A 17,515-nucleotide genomic window follows, 5' to 3' on the forward strand; every position below is an offset into this window, starting at 1 on the left:
TTAATGCTGTAAACGCATGGTCCTGCAAAACCGTAGCTGTGGGGTCTTTTCAGGACTGTATTCAGTACATTCTTGTAAATTAAATGTACATTTAAATCATTATCTTTCATGCCTTAGACTACTTTCTGAAATAATTTTTAAAATAATTTTTGCAGTTCTCATTTGTATGTTGTTAAATTATATTAGGGTTTATGGATTTAAAAGCTCCAGTTAACATTTCAGTATTCTTCTGAGCAATATGTTTAAGAATTTGTTATTACATGTTTTCCCAAAAATAAGACCCACTCAGAAAATAAGCCCTAGCATGGTTTTAGTTTGTGCCTAATATAAGCCCTACCCCCAAAATAAGCCCTAGTTAAGAGCCTGCCCACTCCATCCTATCGTCTGGTTGCTCACTGCTGCAATGGGGCAGGAGGCCATGTGGCGCTCTGGTGCGACTGCCACGGGATGAGGTGAGGCAGGTGGCAGGGTGTATGTGGAGCTGCCCCATGCGCCCTGCATTGATGCACCTCAGGGCCCCCACAGCCAGGCCATTCCCTGCTTGGCGAACCCCTGCGTGTTCAATGACCTGGCTGCCTGCCCGCCTCTTCCCTTTCTCTCTCCTCCTGAGCTGGACTGCCATGCTATGGAGGATGGGCAGGGGAGGCTCATTCCCCCTTACCCGGTCTCTCTCACTCCGGGGGGGGGGAGTGATGGGGAAAGACCTCTGCTACCACTGCACAACAGCCACCTCACCACTGTAGGAGCGTTCTTCTGTCCCCGCCACCCTTGCTTCTCCCTGCTCCACCCCACCCCACAGATCACCTGCCCAGCGGTGATTTCCCTCTCTTCTGCCACTTGCTGCTTGGGTTCTACAGCGGAGCCTTGCCCTGCCTACTCCCTGTTCACTGCCTGCATTGTATGGTTGCAATGGTAGCAATTCTGGAGGCCAGTGTTAGGCTCTCCCATTGTCCCTGGGCTGGTGGTTTCGGCCATTTGGCCCCCTTCATGGCTCTGTCCACATAGCCACAGGAGAGTTATACTAGGGCTGGTGGCTGGGGCACTTGGAAGACTGCACTACTGTGACTCCATCTGCCAATTCTCCCATGGCGAAAAGTTTATATATTTTTTTTTTCTACATGGTGGCGGAGGCCTAAAGCAAAAAGATTTTATAAAACCCAGTTGAAGGCCTAGGACTGGGCAATGGTGCACGTGCCCACAGAGAGCGCTCTGAGTGCCGCCTCTGACACCCATGCCATAGGTTCGCCACCACTGTCTTTTTCTAACCAATATGGGCTGTAATCATATATAGATTTAGTACTCCTGGCTTGAGTATATTTCCCTGTCCTGCCTTGCCATGCCTTGCTCTCCCTCTAAATATTTAGAAATGTCCCTATCGCTTAGTATGTTTGGATTGGAAATGAAAGTTTTCTCCTTAATTCTCTCTTTCCTGTGAGTGATGCTACTCCATGCTTGATGCTACATTTGAGCTAACTATTCTTTCACAAGGTGATCTGATTAATGCTCTTGAGACCACTTTAGTCCTCCTTATGGCTTGATGCTTAACTTCCCACCATAGTGGACCCCAAAGTATATTAGGAATGAGCCCTTTCCCTATGATGCCCTGTTGAGAAGCACTTGGTCAGGCTATATCTGATGCCCTCCAGGTATCTTGGGTTACAATTCCTAACTAACATGGTTTGGTTGAATATAGATGATATATTTTGGAAAGTATCCAAAGACTAGTCGGCAGAGTGAATTAGTCAAGGTTTCCTAACGAACTGTTTTCTTTTCTCTATTCTTTTCAGAAAAAAACAGGGGCAAATATTGAAGACTTATGGACTCATTTTTCTGGCAGTGTTCTCCCCCCCCCCTTTATGTACATATTAGACTATACTGTGTTGTGAGTAAGCTGGGTCTCAGACCTTTACTAACTTTGCAGTATCAGAATGAAAAAGCTCTAGTTGGCATTAGAGCGACATTGTAAAGAATATACGATGTATAATAGTCAAAATCCTTAATTTGTTATTGTTTTCATTTTTTAATATTGTCCAAATCTGTCTTGAGGCTGCACTTTCACAACAAAATGTAGATAGTTCCTTTTAAAGACAAAAGAAGTAGATATTCCCTTACAAACTGAGTGCAGGAAAGATTGAGATAATATTTCCCACAACAAAGAGTGAATAGAAAAAAATGGAAAGTTTCAGTCTCTTTAAAAAAGAGAGAAGGGGGGGGGAGACCAGAAATATATACAAAACTAAAATGCAAAATCCTTGCAGGGAAAATCGGATGTAAATGTATCATTTTCACCACTCAGGGGAAAGCTCCATGCAGCAAAAGGAAAAGTGCTTCAAAGTAAAGCAGTAGAAAGAGAAAAATTCACACGATTCAATCTGAGTCAGTGACCGGAACCAAAGTTCATTTTTCTAAGCTTTCAAGCTCATTCTGGAGCCCATCATCAAAAAATTCTCTCCAGAATATGTACACAGTGCTATTCTATCCATTGTATTTATATGGCCCCTGTTTGTGTGTAAATTGTTAATTAGGGTGTTGATATAAAATCATTAATTGTTGTTTCCTTGTGCTGCCACAGCTCCTAACTACCTGACAGGCAGTGGTTAATCAGCATTCCTATTGACTGACAGAGATAAACCACATTTACACACCATTCAAAAGAGAATATAAAAAGCTAAGAAGCAAACCAAAAGGCAAAAATAAATCAATTCTGACAGCTTACATCCAATAAGCAGGGATTAACACCAAACAGAATATAATATCCTAATCAAGGTACCAACTAAAAGAAAGCAATACCTCAACAGTGGCAGGGCAAATTACTGTATAGAAAGTGGGAGCAAACCCCCCAAACGTTGGCTTTGATGATGTTACCTAGTAAGCAAGTAAAGAATCAAGCTCAGAGTACCAAGAACTCCACAATTCAATCCTGAGCTATAGATATTCTCTTCCATTGGATCTCATCCTGAAAATACAGAAATGGAGAAATTGTGTTTCTTATGGGGCAAGTTGATGGCGTCTTTTATTTTTTTTCAGCATCTATAATAATTAAATATTAATTTAATACTGAATTCTTAGTTTAAATCCAGAGGTAGATTCAATTTTTCCAGGACCACCTCGGCATAGAGGTGTCTCTCATTTCTGCTGCTTCTAGAGCTATTACTATAGCATCAAGCTCGCCAAATAAATAAATTGGAAACATATTAGGAAGTACTTGACAAAAAATGTTTTTATGCATATCTGTGTTTCCATGTTTTATCAAGACTTAAGCACTTTTCCCCTAAAGAATACATCCCAGTATGACACATTTCCATTTGAATTTATCCTACACAGGCATAATCCAAATGAGATAATTCTGTAACTAAAAGATTGGGTTATGGATCAGGAACTCTGTAAATGGCCTGTTTGTGAACTTGAAAAATATCTTAGAGTATCTAAGAGATCAAGCTATGATCTCTTAGTTCAGCACATTTATAAAAGGAACAAGATGGATTTGTTCAATATGGCTGTGGTAAGGATTTAAGAATAATATTTATGAGAATAGTGTATAATCTCAGGTGGAGAATCTGTGGGCCTCCAATATTACTGGAGTACACATTACCAACTCTTGGGCATGCTGTCAGGGGCAGGAGTCCAGGAATATTAGAATAGAATTAGAATTAAAATAGAATAAAGCTGGAAGGGACCTTAGAGGTATTCTAGTCCAGCCCCCTGCTCGAGCAAGAGAACCTACACCATTTCAGACAAGTGACTGTCTAGTCCAGTGGTTCTCAACCTGTTTAATGCCACGACCCCCAACCGGTTGTAAGTCGAGGACTACCAAACCGGTCGTAAGTCGAGGACTACCCAACTGGTCATAAGTTGAGGACTACCCAACCGGTCATAAGTCGAGGACTTTCCCTGCCCGGGAGCGCTGTGCATGCGTGGCACCAGCTGGCCCAGCCCAAGGGAGGTAAGGCACCCACCGGGCCCCACGTGCACCAGCAACCCTCCCTGCGCCCGCTGGCCTCCCACCTCCCACCCCTGGCCCTCTTTTACTTACATTTTTAGTAGTTGCTCAGCAGGGAGGAGTGGAAACTTCCAGACAGCTCGCCTTCGCTGCAGACAACTTGCAGCACTGTTTGCAGAATGGGACTTTTGGCGGGCTCAGCAGGGCAGAGACAGCCTGAACAATTCCTATTGGCTTCTGAAAGCCAATAGAATTAGACTCTATTCAAGAGTAGCACAGCTAAGGAAAAGGGGGAAAAATGGCAGACTGCGTTGTTTGGTGACCCCCGTGAAAAGATCGTTCGACCCCAAATGGTCTAGTCTCTTCTTAAAAATCTCCAGTGATGGAGCACCCACGATTTCTGAAGGCAAGCTGTTCTACTGGTTAATTGTCCTCACTGTTAGGAAGTTTCTCCTTAATTCCAGGTTAGTTCTCTCTTTGGTCAGTTTCCAACCATTGTTTCTTGTCCTGCTGCTTTGGAGAATAAATTAATGCCCTCTTCTTTGTGGCAGCCCCTCAAATACTGGAATACTGCTATCATGTCACCCATTTCTTCTTTTTATTAGACTAGCCCAGGGGTAGGCAACCCAAAACACTTAAAGAGCCACTTGGACCCGTTTCCCACCAAAAACAAAACACTGGGAGCCACACAACCCTTTTGATATCTAAAATGAAGATAACACTGCATATATCCTTTTTTACCTTTATTATAGGTGTGTGTGTGTGTGTTTGTTTGTGTATGTATGTGTGTGTGTGTGTGTGTGTGTGTATATATATATGTATATGTATATATGTATGTGTATATATATATATATATACACACACACACACACAGGTAAAAAAAGGATATATGCAGTGTTATCTTCATTTTAGATGTCAAAAGGGTCTCTCTCTCTCTGTCTCTCTCTCCCTCCCTCTCTATCTGCCCTTGGTCTGCCACTCCTCTTCCCCCGCTTTCTTTCTTTCTCTCTCTCTCTCTCTTTCCTCTCTCTCTCTCTCTCTCCCTCCCTCCCTCTTTCTCTCTCTCTCTTTCTCCCCCCCCCTCCTATCTGCTGCTCACCTGGCAAGCTTCAAACTGTTGTCCAACAAGCAACCTCGTCTCTTTTATGACTCATGGACTTCAACTCCCAGAATTCCTGAGTCAGCCTAGCTGGGCTAGCTAGCTCTCTCCTGCCCTTCCTGCTTCCTGCTTCCTGCAGAGATGCAGCAAAAGGAGGAGCTCCGCCCAGTAAGCTTTTCAGCTCCACGGAGAATACTGTGAGTGCACTCTCTTTTACACATACACACATACACACACACACACACAAAAACAAAAACACACACACAGAGAGAGAAAGAGAGAGAAGCAGGGAAGCGCAATTGCCTCTCTCTGTCTCTGTCTCTCTCTGCAAAGGCAGAGGAGGCTGGGAGCCACAGGGGAAGGCTCAAAGAGCCGCATGCGGCTGCGGAGCCGCAGGTTGCCGACCTGTGGACTAGCCAAACCCAAGTCCTGCAGCCATTCTTCACATGTTTTAGTCTCCAGGCTTGTGATCATTTTAGTTGCTCTTCTCTAAACTTTTTCCAAAGTCTCAACATGTTTTTTGTAGTATGGTGACCAAAATTGGTTGCAGTATTCCAGGTGTGGTCTTACTAGGGCAGGGGTGTCAAACTCAATTTCATTGAGGGCCGCATCAGCATTGCGGTTGCCCTCGGGTGTGCGTGGCCAGGATGGATGCGGCCTACTGGGTGGGCATGGATGGAGTGGGTGTGGCCTACTGGGTGGGTGTGACCAGCTCTATATCATTCGCGTCAAGGGTGCCTGTGGGGGCCTGGGCAGGAGTGGGACAGATCTGAGGGTCTCTGGCAGAAGGGGAGGGGACCAGGGCAGAGCCCATCAAGCCAGATATGTGAAGTAGGCGAGGGCCATTTGCTGGCCACTTCCAGGTGATGGTGCATTTCTTCATTTTTCACCTTCCCAGCATGCACCCAGGGGGCGGGGCTGATGTGGCAGGGGCTGGTTGCTCGCTGTTTCCAGACGGCCTTATGGAGCTAAGACTGAATGCATTTCAGCATAGATAGCCACCACAAAATTGTACATTGGCTCCCGGCTGGCCTGGGCCAGGGCCAGGGACAAGGCAGCGGGGGCCGTTCCCTCACTGTTTCCAGGATGGCTTTGCGGGCCACATGAAACCACTTTGCGGGCCACATCCGGCCCCTGGGCCTTGTGTTTGACATGTCTGGACTAGGGTTTTATAAAGTGGTACTAATACTTTGAGTGATCTCGATTCTATGCCTCTGTTTATACAACCCAGGATTGTATTAGTTGTTTTGGCTGCTGCTGCACACTGCTGGCTCATAGTCAAGTGATTGCCCACTAGGACTCCAAGGTCCATCTCACAGTTACTGTTTTTGGGTCAGGTCTCACCTAATCTGTACTCAAACCTTTGATTTTTCCTGCCTAAATGTAAAACTTTGCTTTTCCCCACATTAAAACACATTTTGTTGGATAGGGCCCATTGTTCAAGTTTGTCATGATCTTTTTGGATCTTGAGTTTGTTTTCTGGGAAGTTGGATACTCCTGCCAGTTTAGTGTCATCTGCAAATTTGATGAGTTCCCCTTCTATCTGCTTGTCTGTTATGTATTTACAGTATTGTTACAGAGAAGACTTGTCCAATATCAGCTATCAGCATCAGTCCAGGACTGTGCTATATATTTTTAACCATTTCAAACAGAAGTTGAAACCTGGGAGCTTTAATCGTAAAAATGAATGAATAACCCAATGTCAGCACTTCTCTTTTTATTGCTGCATTACTATCCTAACTATGCCTATAGGGAAGAGTAGGGTGGGAAATCAAATTAAAAACAAAATTTCTCCTTGTTAAAAACGTCAGACTGCCAGAGCTTACCTTGGACAGCAGTACTATGTTCTGAAACTGCAAAGAACTTAAGTGAGTCATTCCAGGAAGTGAATAAAAGCTCACAATGCACATAAAAGGGGCAGGGCCTTGATTATATAATTTTGTCTGCCACGTTGAGTTTTTTTTTTTATTCCTAGGGGATACTTTTGACCTCTAGGGAATACTAATGTTATGTATTAAAACAATGCATAAGGTTTGTTATAAAAACGGTTAACTGATTGTCCAGTCTGAATCCTTGACTGTAAGCCTTTGTTTTAGGCGGGAATGAATACTTTAAAATCATTGGCCACCGCCTAGTGGCGGTCCATAGAAATATGAGTCAAGCAGTTGTTAAAGCTGCTTCTGTGAGAACTAAATAAAGAGCTGTTATTTCAAACCGGTGTCTTCAATGCCTCGCTGTTCCCACTACACAACTAAAATATAACACATGCTCTCTTGGTCTGTTTCTCTTTTTCTCGATCACACTTTCCTTCCTTCCTCCCTCCTCTCTAAATTGGCCTTCTCTGTTTGGATTTTGCTTCTCATTTTTTATTGTTTTTTCTTATTCATTACCATAAACTAATTGAATAAATGATCTATCAAAACCAACAGTCAATTTATGCCTTCAGGAAAATAAGTTGCTTTGCATTGCTAGAAAATAATATATTTTCAAATATTCATTAGTATCTGTGCTTAATACTGAGTTTTAGAAAATTATTGCCCAAGAACGTAATAGCTACAAAACTTTGTCATTTTGCATGTAAAGCTAAAGATATTGTATCCACCATTAGTTCAGCAAACTATGTTTTAAAAATCCTTTAAAAGACCTATAAGTCTTTTAAATCAATATTCTGCTGAATTTAGATGTATCATTATTATATTAATATTATTGGTGCTAGTTTTTGCTTTCCCACTTTCTTTAATGTGTAAATATTGATAAGGCAGTTTTTCTTTTCAGTGTGTTCATCTGAAATATTGTTTTTACAAACTAGCTTCTGAGCAGTCAGCAGTACTGAGATAGAAGGGATGTTCAACAGGAAAAAAATTCTTTCTTTTATGTAACAGCTGCAAAATCAGGAGACATTAAGAGCCATGCTGAGGAACGGGAAACTGGAGATCAATCACAAAGTGATGAAAAGATTGGAAGACTCTGGAAAAAATGTAGCCTGTGGGAGAAGTGAAGGTAAAATGGAAGTGTTTTATGCACAACCTTGACTGGTGTGAGAGAGGAGACTTTACATCCAGGCAGTTAGTACTGTCATTAAGGGAAATTCAAGAACTCTGCCTCCGGTTCATAAGTGATTTTTCTTTTGCTTTGGAGAGAAAAATGAAAGGGGCGTTGTCTTACCTGAACGCCTTTTCTCAGCATGAGGAATGTAGACTCCACGCAAGGGTTGATTTAGTCTTCTAGCCCAATCAGACCAAACAATCAAAGTTGCGATGCCTCTGCAGGGTCTGACCATGCCCCAGTTTTCGAAAGGGCGAAGCGAATGATTGTGTGACGAGATGGCTCCGAACTGCTGACACTAACCTAGCTGCTAGTAATAATCAGGGAGGGGTGGAGTCTACATTCCTCATGCTGAGAAAAGGCGTTCAGGTAAGACAACGCCCCTTCTCCAGCATGTAGAGGAATGTAGACTCCACGCAAGGGACATACCAAAGCCCCTATGATCCCACGGGTGGGAAGCAGGTTGGTTAAGTGTCGGTGCTGAAATGGACCACTTGTTGTAAAACCCGACGGCCAAACGCAGCCTCCGCGGAAGCAAACTTGTCGAGTTTGTAGTGGTGAATGAATGGTGAAGGGGACGACCACGTAGCCGCCTTACAGATGTCCTCTATGGACGCCTGAGTCTGCCACGCCGCCGATGTGGAAGCGCTACGAGTAGAGTGCACTGTCAGGCGGCTTGGGACAGGTAAAGAGGAAGCCTGGTAAGATTGAGCGATACAGGCCTTGATCCACCTGGCTATAGTAGAGGAGGAAACCTGTCCCTTGGAAGTTGAGTGCAAAGAGACAATGCCTCCGATTTGCGAAAGGAAGCTGTCCTCTTAATGTAATGACATAATGCCCTACGTACATCTAGGCAATGCCACTGCTTTTCTAGTGTGTGAGAAGGATTGGGACAAAAGTTTGGTAGTACAATGTCCTGAGCCCGGTGAAACAGGGTATTCACCTTGGGAATGAATGAGGGATCTAACCTCAGCACCACTCTGTCCTGATAGAAGGTACACAGGTCTTCCCTAACTGAAAGAGCAGCCAGCTCTGACACGCGTCTCGCCGACGTGATGGCTACTAGGAAAGCCACCTTGTGGGACAAAATGTGAAGAGGACAAGACCTTATAGGTTCAAAGGGAGACCTAGTGAGTGCCTGCAGAACACGAGGTAGTTCCCAAGATGGATACCTGTGTACTACCGGAGGTCTGGTGTTGGAGACTCCTTTCATAAAGGATCGGACCTTGGGATGATGGGACAATGGAGTGGCGTTGGCACAGGTGAACACCGTGGAAAGAGCGGCCACCTGTCTATGCAAGGTGTTGGGCGCTAAGCCTTTATCCACTCCATTCATGAGGTATTCAAGAATCACTGGAATAGTGACAGAAGAGATAGACAAACCCTTACAGGTACACCAGTCACAGAAGTTCTTCCAAGTGGCATCATAGATTCGTTTCGTCGCCGGCCGTCTGGAAGCTTGGATCATAGCTATCACCCTTGAAGAGTAAGATCCGCACATCAGGAACTGGCGCTCAGATGCCAGACGGCTAGTTGTAGCCACTGTGGGTTCAGATGGCATATGGCCCCGGGTTAGAATTATCCTCTCTGGAGGGATTTGCCAAGGGGGGGCTACGGCGAGGTTCACGAGATCCGCGAACCATGGACGCCTCGGCCAATACAGGGCCACAAGGATTAGCTCCGCCTGTTCCTGTAACAGCTTCCTAATGACAGCCGGGATCAAGGGAAGGGGTGGAAATGCATATAGAAGACCCGCCGGCCAAGGCTGCGGAGGGCATCTGCTCCTTCCGAACCCTGGGATGGGTACCGAGATAGAAACCGGGGAAGCTGGGTGTTCTTCGGGGATGCAAACAAGTCGACTTTGGGCCGACCGAAACGGTGAGTTATCTCCCGAAAGAGATGGGGATGTAGACGCCACTCTGAATGATCTATCGTAGATCGACTCAGAAAATCTGCCTGGTCATTTTCCACCCCTGAAATGTGTTCTGCCTTTAGGGACAACAGATTCTGTTCCGCCCATGACCCCAGACACTGGGCCTCGGACATTAGAATCCGTGATCGAGTGCCGCCCTGCCTGTTGACATGGGCCTTTGCCGCCACGTTGTCTGTCAGAACCAGCACATGGCGGCCCACCAACTCCTTGTGGAAATGGCGAAGTGCTAGGTGTATGGCTCTGAGTTCTAACCAATTGATATTTTTCTTGAGATCCTGTTGAGACCACCGTCCCTGGGCGAATTGAGATTGCAGATGTGCCCCCCATCCAAACAGACTGGCGTCTGTGGTCAAGGTTACCCGAGTTGGTTCTCTGAACAGGGATCCTTTGGACAGTGCTGGGGACAACCACCAGATGAGGGACGTGAGTGTCTGTGGTGGGACTCGCACCCTCTGTGGAAAACATGCTACACCCCGTTTCTGGTAAGGGAGTAGAAACCACTGTAGTTGTCTCATATGAAGCCTGGCCCAAGGCACTATGGCAATACATGAGATCAGTTTCCCTAACAGCTGTGACAGCAGGAGCAGGGTTACACGTTTCTCCTTGCGCACCCTGGTGACCATCGTATGTATGCTGAGCTGACGCTCCTGAGACAGGAAAACTCGGCACTGGCTGGTGTCTATTATTGCGCCTAGGTGGAGCAAACGGTTTGTTGGGATCAGATGGTTCTTTGGGAAGTTGATCATAAATCCATGATCCTGGAGTGTCTTGATCGTCAGTGCCACGTCTGAACGGGCGTTCAGTGCCGAGGACGACTGGATTAGGATATCGTCCAAGTAGCACTGAACGCGAACTGGTACCAACCTGAGCTGTGCGGCAAGAACCGCCAGGATTTTGGTGAAAACCCTTGGAGCTGATGATAGGCCGAATGGCAGGGCCCTGTACTGATAGTGATGGTTGGAATACCTGAATCTGAGGAAACGCCTGTGATTTGGATGTATGGGAACGTGCAGGTAAGCTTCTGTCAGATCTATGGATGTAAGAAAATCCCCCCGGCCGAATACTGCCCAGAATAGAATGAAGAGTTTGCATCTTGAATTTTTGGTAAATTAGGTACTGATTTAGAGCCTTGAGGTCTAGGATTGCCCTCCATCCTCCTGAAGGTTTTGGTACCACGAACAGGATGGAGTAGAAACCCAGTCCCCATTGATCTGGGGGTACCCACTCTATTGCCTCTATGGTTAACAGATGACAAACCTTGAGACCTTGTTTCACGGGATTTCTGGATAGGGGGCAGGAGATGAAGCGCCGAGGGGGGAGTGTGAGGAACTCCAGAGACAGTCCGTCTCTGATAGTGGTTAGAACCCAATTGTCCGTGGTGGTACTTTCCCATTTGTGGAAATATAGTGCCAGTCTTCCGCCAATGGGAGGAATCCGCCTCAAGTCACTTTGACTTTCGGAAAGGACGAGCTCCTCTGCCGCGAAGGGGCCTCTTAGCCTGGAATTGTGGCTTTGGCTTGTCTCTGTAGCCGGACCGGTCCGATGAGCGGTCCGGCCCTGCTTGAAAGGGCCGATACCCGCTCCATGTAGTTCGGTCTGAGCCAGACTTGAACGACGGACGCCGGTTGTATGGAGAAAAACGTCTGCCCGTTTTTTTGACAACATGAGCTAGTACTTTCAACTTTTCTTTGTTTTCAGTCAGGTAAGGAGTGAGAGCCTCTCCAAAAAGGCGACCCTTATGATATGGTGCCGCAGCTACTCTCCATTTGTGCCTGGTATCGGCCTTCCAATTTTTTAGCCAGAACAACCGGTGTGCGGCCACGTTGGAAGCTATGGCCCGAGCTGAATATTTGACCGACTTCAGAGACACATCCGCCATGTATTCCAGTGCGGCCCTTAGTTTAGTGACATCCTGGTGAACCCTTACCTCGTCTGGGGATAATCTGGCCTGTAATTCCCTGAGCCAGATTAATGCAATTCTAGCGAAAAAGGAGTTAGATGTTGAGGCTCTTATAGCCCAAGCCAATGCCTGATGGGTCCTTTTGAGGGAAATCTCAGACTTCTTGTCCTCAGCCTTAAGGGCCTCCGACATATCTCCTGGGATTTTGGTGTCTGACAGTATGGGGGCGACAGCCTCGTCTACACTCGGAACTTCGAGGACATCATTGAGGGAAGGACCATATCTAAGAGCTTACGATCTAATCCCCCAAGAGCAGAGAAACTTCCAGGAGATCCCCACTGATCCTGAATGGATTTGAGAAACATAGGGGGGCAAGGTATCTGTAGGTTCTTCTTGACCGGTTCCAGAAACAGTGGGTCAGAACTCTGTCCAGAGTCCTGATCGGTCGTCTGTGGTTTCACGGGTTCAATTTTTCCGGTGACATAGGCCTTTTGTAAAAGAGGATAGAAGGAATTTGGATTAAACACCCCTACCATAGGAGTGGCCTCCACCTGAATGTCTTCCCCGTCTGACCACATGCCTTCTTCCGGAATCTGAGCAGAAAAATCTGATATCTCGCTCCCTTCAGATTGAGGTGGAGAACCGTGATCTGAAATCACATACTCCCTGGGATGCCTAGTTTACGTGGGCGTAGGGGGGGGGTTGACGGTCCTTGGACTGGAATGGCCCTCCCTGAAGCCGCCATTGCCTGAACCACCGCCTGTGAGATCATGGCTTGGAGCTGGACAGTAAATGAAGGATGTTCGGGGCCCCGAAGACCCGCCGCCATCAGCGTGAAAGATGCTGAAGGGATTGGGAGAGGGACGACTGTAGTAACCTCCCCCTGAGACCCACAAGATACTGAGGAAGGTCCTGGCTCAGCAGCTGGAATTGAATCTTGGACCTGTAATCTCAATTCTCGGTCAAAGAGGGACAGATGGTCCCGTTCATATCCCAGCAAGGAACCCTGGTCCAGGGTCTGCTCGGGAGACCAAGCCTGTGTAAGAGGGGAAGGTCGATGCTCCCCTGATGTGGATGCAAGAGGAGGTGAGGGGATAAGCTGCGTCTCTACTGTCTGCCACTGGGCTTTGGAGAATTGTCGCTCCAGCACCCCATGTCTGCTATCTGCTTGCTTGTCATTGGCCTTAGAGGTCCGTTTGACCTTGGCCTTGGCTTTTGCAGGTGTATCCAGACTGGATGGCTTGTGTTTTATATTTCCACTGGAGGTGGAAGCCTGTGAAACGGTGTTATCCACCATATTGAAATAAACAATAGGAAATAAACAACAGGTGTTCACCAGGAGATCCCTGGATTTGGCCTGTATTGCAGTAGAAGAAAAGACAGGTTGTCACCAGGAGATCCCTGGATCAGTCCTGTTCTGCAGAAGAAAGGGCAGGTTTTCACCAGGAGATCCCTGGATCGGCCCTTGGTCTGGGTGGTACAGGCCTGCATGAGGGTCTGTGAGGTCCGGCCCACCATTAAGCATGGAGTTACTACGCGATATAAGCCGCGCTACGCTCAGGGGCTGTCCTCCCCATTCAATTTTTCAGGCCCACTGTAATAGAGACAATTTGGCCGAAAAGGTATCAAATTAAAGATAAGTCTATATATGAATATAGGTATATATCTTGTTTAATTTAATTCTGTTTTATTTTAATTGATTTTTTTTGACCCTCGTGTCTCACTTAGTGACGGCTAGGACAGTAAGTGCCGACCACTATGCAGACAGCGGAAAACAGGCAAGGCAAGCAGCCATCCAATCTGTTGGCACTGGATATTTAAAAGGTACTGGTAAGTCACAGTCTGGAATATTACCAGATAAAATGGAGTGAGAGACTCAAGGTATTTTCCCTATGTCCACTAGGCAACCTGAGATGGTGCCTATTAAGCAGCTGAATGAAGATCTAAAGGAATGTAATTAGAACTCCTATTCCCCCCCCCACTTAGGGAGAATCACCAAATAAGTAAGTTACTTCGTGACTGAAAAGGCTGTAATTAGGACAAAGCAGTCAATTTAATGTGTGTGATCGGGCGGAGCCCAAAATGGCGGCCGGGACAATCTGATGAGAGATGAAACAAGCTGAGAGAAAAAATCCTCTCCTGCAAGTAATCTGGTAATCAGCTCTTTTAGTCAAACAGTTCACCTGCTGTTTTTTTTTCCTTTTTTTTGGTAATTTACAGCTGACAATCAACAGTAACAAGGAAGTACTTGAGTAGTGTGAGGATCGAGCCTTCTAGAGGCTCAAAATGGTGCCCGCAGGTTGTTTGAATTGGTAACAAACCTAAGAAGGTGATTTCAGTTTTCAGCTGAAAATTAGTAGTTTAGCTTCGCATTCACAGCGAAGATCTTGGGAGGGGGTGGGGGAGGTGGATTGTAATGAGGAGGCAGCAATCTACGATCAGCTGTCTGCCTCTGAAAACTCACGGAGAAGGGAATTGATTAAGAGAGAAGAAATGGTGCAGCACTGAGCTCAGAGCTGAACCAATCCCCCCCGCCCCAGAAGGAAAAAAAGGATAGAGAAACCACGAATGGCAATAACTACCTTTTTGAATCTAAATTAGGAGCCAAATTCTCATGTGTCTTCAGGGCTGAGACCAAAGGAAAACTGGGGCATGGTCAGACCCTGCAGAGGCGTGGCAACTTTGATTGTTTGGTCTGATAGGTCTAGAAGACTAAATCAACCCTTGCGTGGAGTCTACATTCCTCTACATGCTGGAGAAGCTGTCTGTTTTCCATCCAACTGTAGAAGAACTTTTCTACACAATACAAGTGGTTCTTAACTTAGACCACAACTGAGACCCAAACCTCCGTTGTTAAGCAAGAGAGTTGTTAAATGAATCACACTCAATTTTACTTTTTTATTTTTTAAACCAAGCAAATCATTTGCAAATCATTTGCAGTTGTTAAGCAAATCATTTGCAGTTGTTAAATGTAAAAAGTGCTGAATAATTTTCATCCACCTTCCAACCTTCTCTTCTTAGGGAAGGGTGCTAAGATTGCAACTGCAGAGGGTATTGGAGGAAATAGATTATGTGAAACTTTCAGTTAGGTTTCAAGCCAGGACAGTGTGGAAATGGCAATGATTATATAGGTAGAACTCCCTAGGTAGAACTCTATGACCAAAAATATAATAGCACTTAACAAATGATACTTATTTCCAGTCCTCAAAGTTACAGCCATTGCAATGCAGTCATATGATATTTTGCCCAATCACTGCATTGCTTAGTGACAGAATTCCAATCTCAATTAGGGTCACTAAGCAAGAAATACTTATACTTTTTTTTGGGCCTCTGGAAGAACCAGGATGGTGTTGACATGATTGTAGCAATCCTTGATTTTTCAGGTTTTTCAATACCTTAAATCAGGGGTGTCAAACTGCCAGCTCACGGGCCGGATGTGTCATGTCGAAACTGCGCCCACCCCATTGCCAACAATGGGAAAAAAGTCACAATACGTCGCAACACGTCATGTGACGTTGCAAGTTTGATACCTCTGCCCTAAGTCATATTCAAACACAATTAAGAGTCTCATCATGTTATGTATGTTCATAAGGGAACTGATAACATTCTATGTAAATGATTCATTATACTGTGTGTGTGTGTGTGTGTGTGTGTGTGTGTGTGTGTGTATGTATGTATTTGTATATTATGCTGTGCCTGAGTAAGTGCTGAGATTTTTTTTTGTCTGAGGCATTAAAAAGGTGGCTCTAAGGATCCATGATGATGCCATTCCCAGTTGTCTGACATTTATTTTTTGAAAGAAAAATGTTGCAGAAGTCATGCTTGGAGACATAGAAGTGAAAAGGAGGAACTTGAAGACCAGGACAAGGAATTATTATTGGATCAAATATTTCATGTGGGTTTCAAAATAGAGGAATCTGAATGAGAAGATATTTCGCTAGAATTCAGGAGATTCATTTCTGGTGTTCATTTCATAATTAGAAACAATATTGTATGCTGAACATTGAGTTTAAATTATTTTCTATCCAAACAAAATTTAAATTCTTTTGATCTTTGCTTTATTATCTGTAAACTATTTGCAATATAAAACTTTTTTAATGGAAATGTTTATTTTGAAGTACAAACCTTTATCTTAAATGAACGTTTCATTTACATCTGTTAACTGCCCAATTTATAACTCAGAAAATTATCACCTCACAGCTTGCAACATGCTCATATTTGCAAAACTGTATATTAGCTCAAAATCCACAGGGCCAAGGGAGACCTGATATATCTATTCAAACTATTTTCCAATGCACCAAAGGCTAGACAAGAAACAATGAATGAAAACTAACCAAGGAGAGAGGCAACCTAGAACTAAGGAGAAATTTCCTAATGGTGAGAGTAATTTGATCAATGGAATAATTTGCCTTCAGAAGTTGTGGGTGCTCCATCACTGAAAGTTTTCAGAAAGAGACTGGACAACCAGTTGTCTGAAATGATACAGTGTCTCCTGCACGAGCAGGGGGTTGATCTAGATTCTAGAAGATTTCCAAGGTCCCTTTCAACTATGTTATTATTCTGTCTTCTTTGAAATAATTCCCAGGAATGGTAACTTTATCCAAAATTCCTAAAATATTTTACTTTTTATTTTTGTAAGGTAAAATGAAGGAGCTTATTTTGGTAATGAAACAAACTAAACTCCCATCAAGCTTACACAAGATTTTAGTATGCCCAAGAACAGTGTTTGAAAAATTAAAGTGTGTTATCAAATAAGTAATCCCTACAAAATTATTTATCCCATTGATTAATAAAATTTGCAAGCAAGTTCTAATCAATGAATTCACCCCCTTTTAAATAGCAAATCCCTATGCTATAACTGCTTTCAATTATCCCTTTTTATTTTATGCTTTACATAGTCATGAATATTATGAAGATACAAATTTGACATGTTTATTGTCTCTGTTAAAAGAAAAACAGTCCATACAAGAACAATCAAAACCAATTTATTTCCAGTGTTTTAAGTGGATATACACAGAAGAATGTACAGATCTGGATTTATTAAATCTTCATGCAGAATTATATTCTTGGTAAACCAGTTCTATCCACATATCCAGGATCTACTATCTACACTTCTATGTTACAACATTTATATCAAAGCTGGTGTTTGAGGAAAAGATACACACATAGTGTATTTATACTTAAGTTATTTATTTTACAGAAAGAGTAAAAATTCAAGTCACATAATACTCAAAAACTGTATTAAAATAAGAATATAAAACTCAAAAATCCAACTGGAATGCCTAAATGGAAGCTCTGTATCCATATATGTTAAATTTTGAAAAATGTAATGAAATGTCTTAACAGTAAAATGCAGCAATTTGTTCTTTATGTTTAACATAAATGTCTAAATGTAACAACTATTATGGCACCTTAACAAACCAAAAGACCTTTTTAATTTTTTAAAATTTTTGATGAGGCACTTGTTAACAACTAAACTCAAATAATATTTTTTCTTCCAACTAACAATGTTGTATTTGCATTAATGCATAGTGCATACTAACACTTTGTGTGGGGGCAACAAAGAACAAGAGAGGGGAGGGGAAGGGAGGGGAGAGG

This window comes from Crotalus tigris, unplaced genomic scaffold (assembly GCF_016545835.1).
Source record: "Crotalus tigris isolate CLP2741 ecotype Arizona unplaced genomic scaffold, ASM1654583v1 scf7180000018940.2059657, whole genome shotgun sequence".
Taxonomy (NCBI): Eukaryota; Metazoa; Chordata; class Lepidosauria; order Squamata; family Viperidae; genus Crotalus; species Crotalus tigris.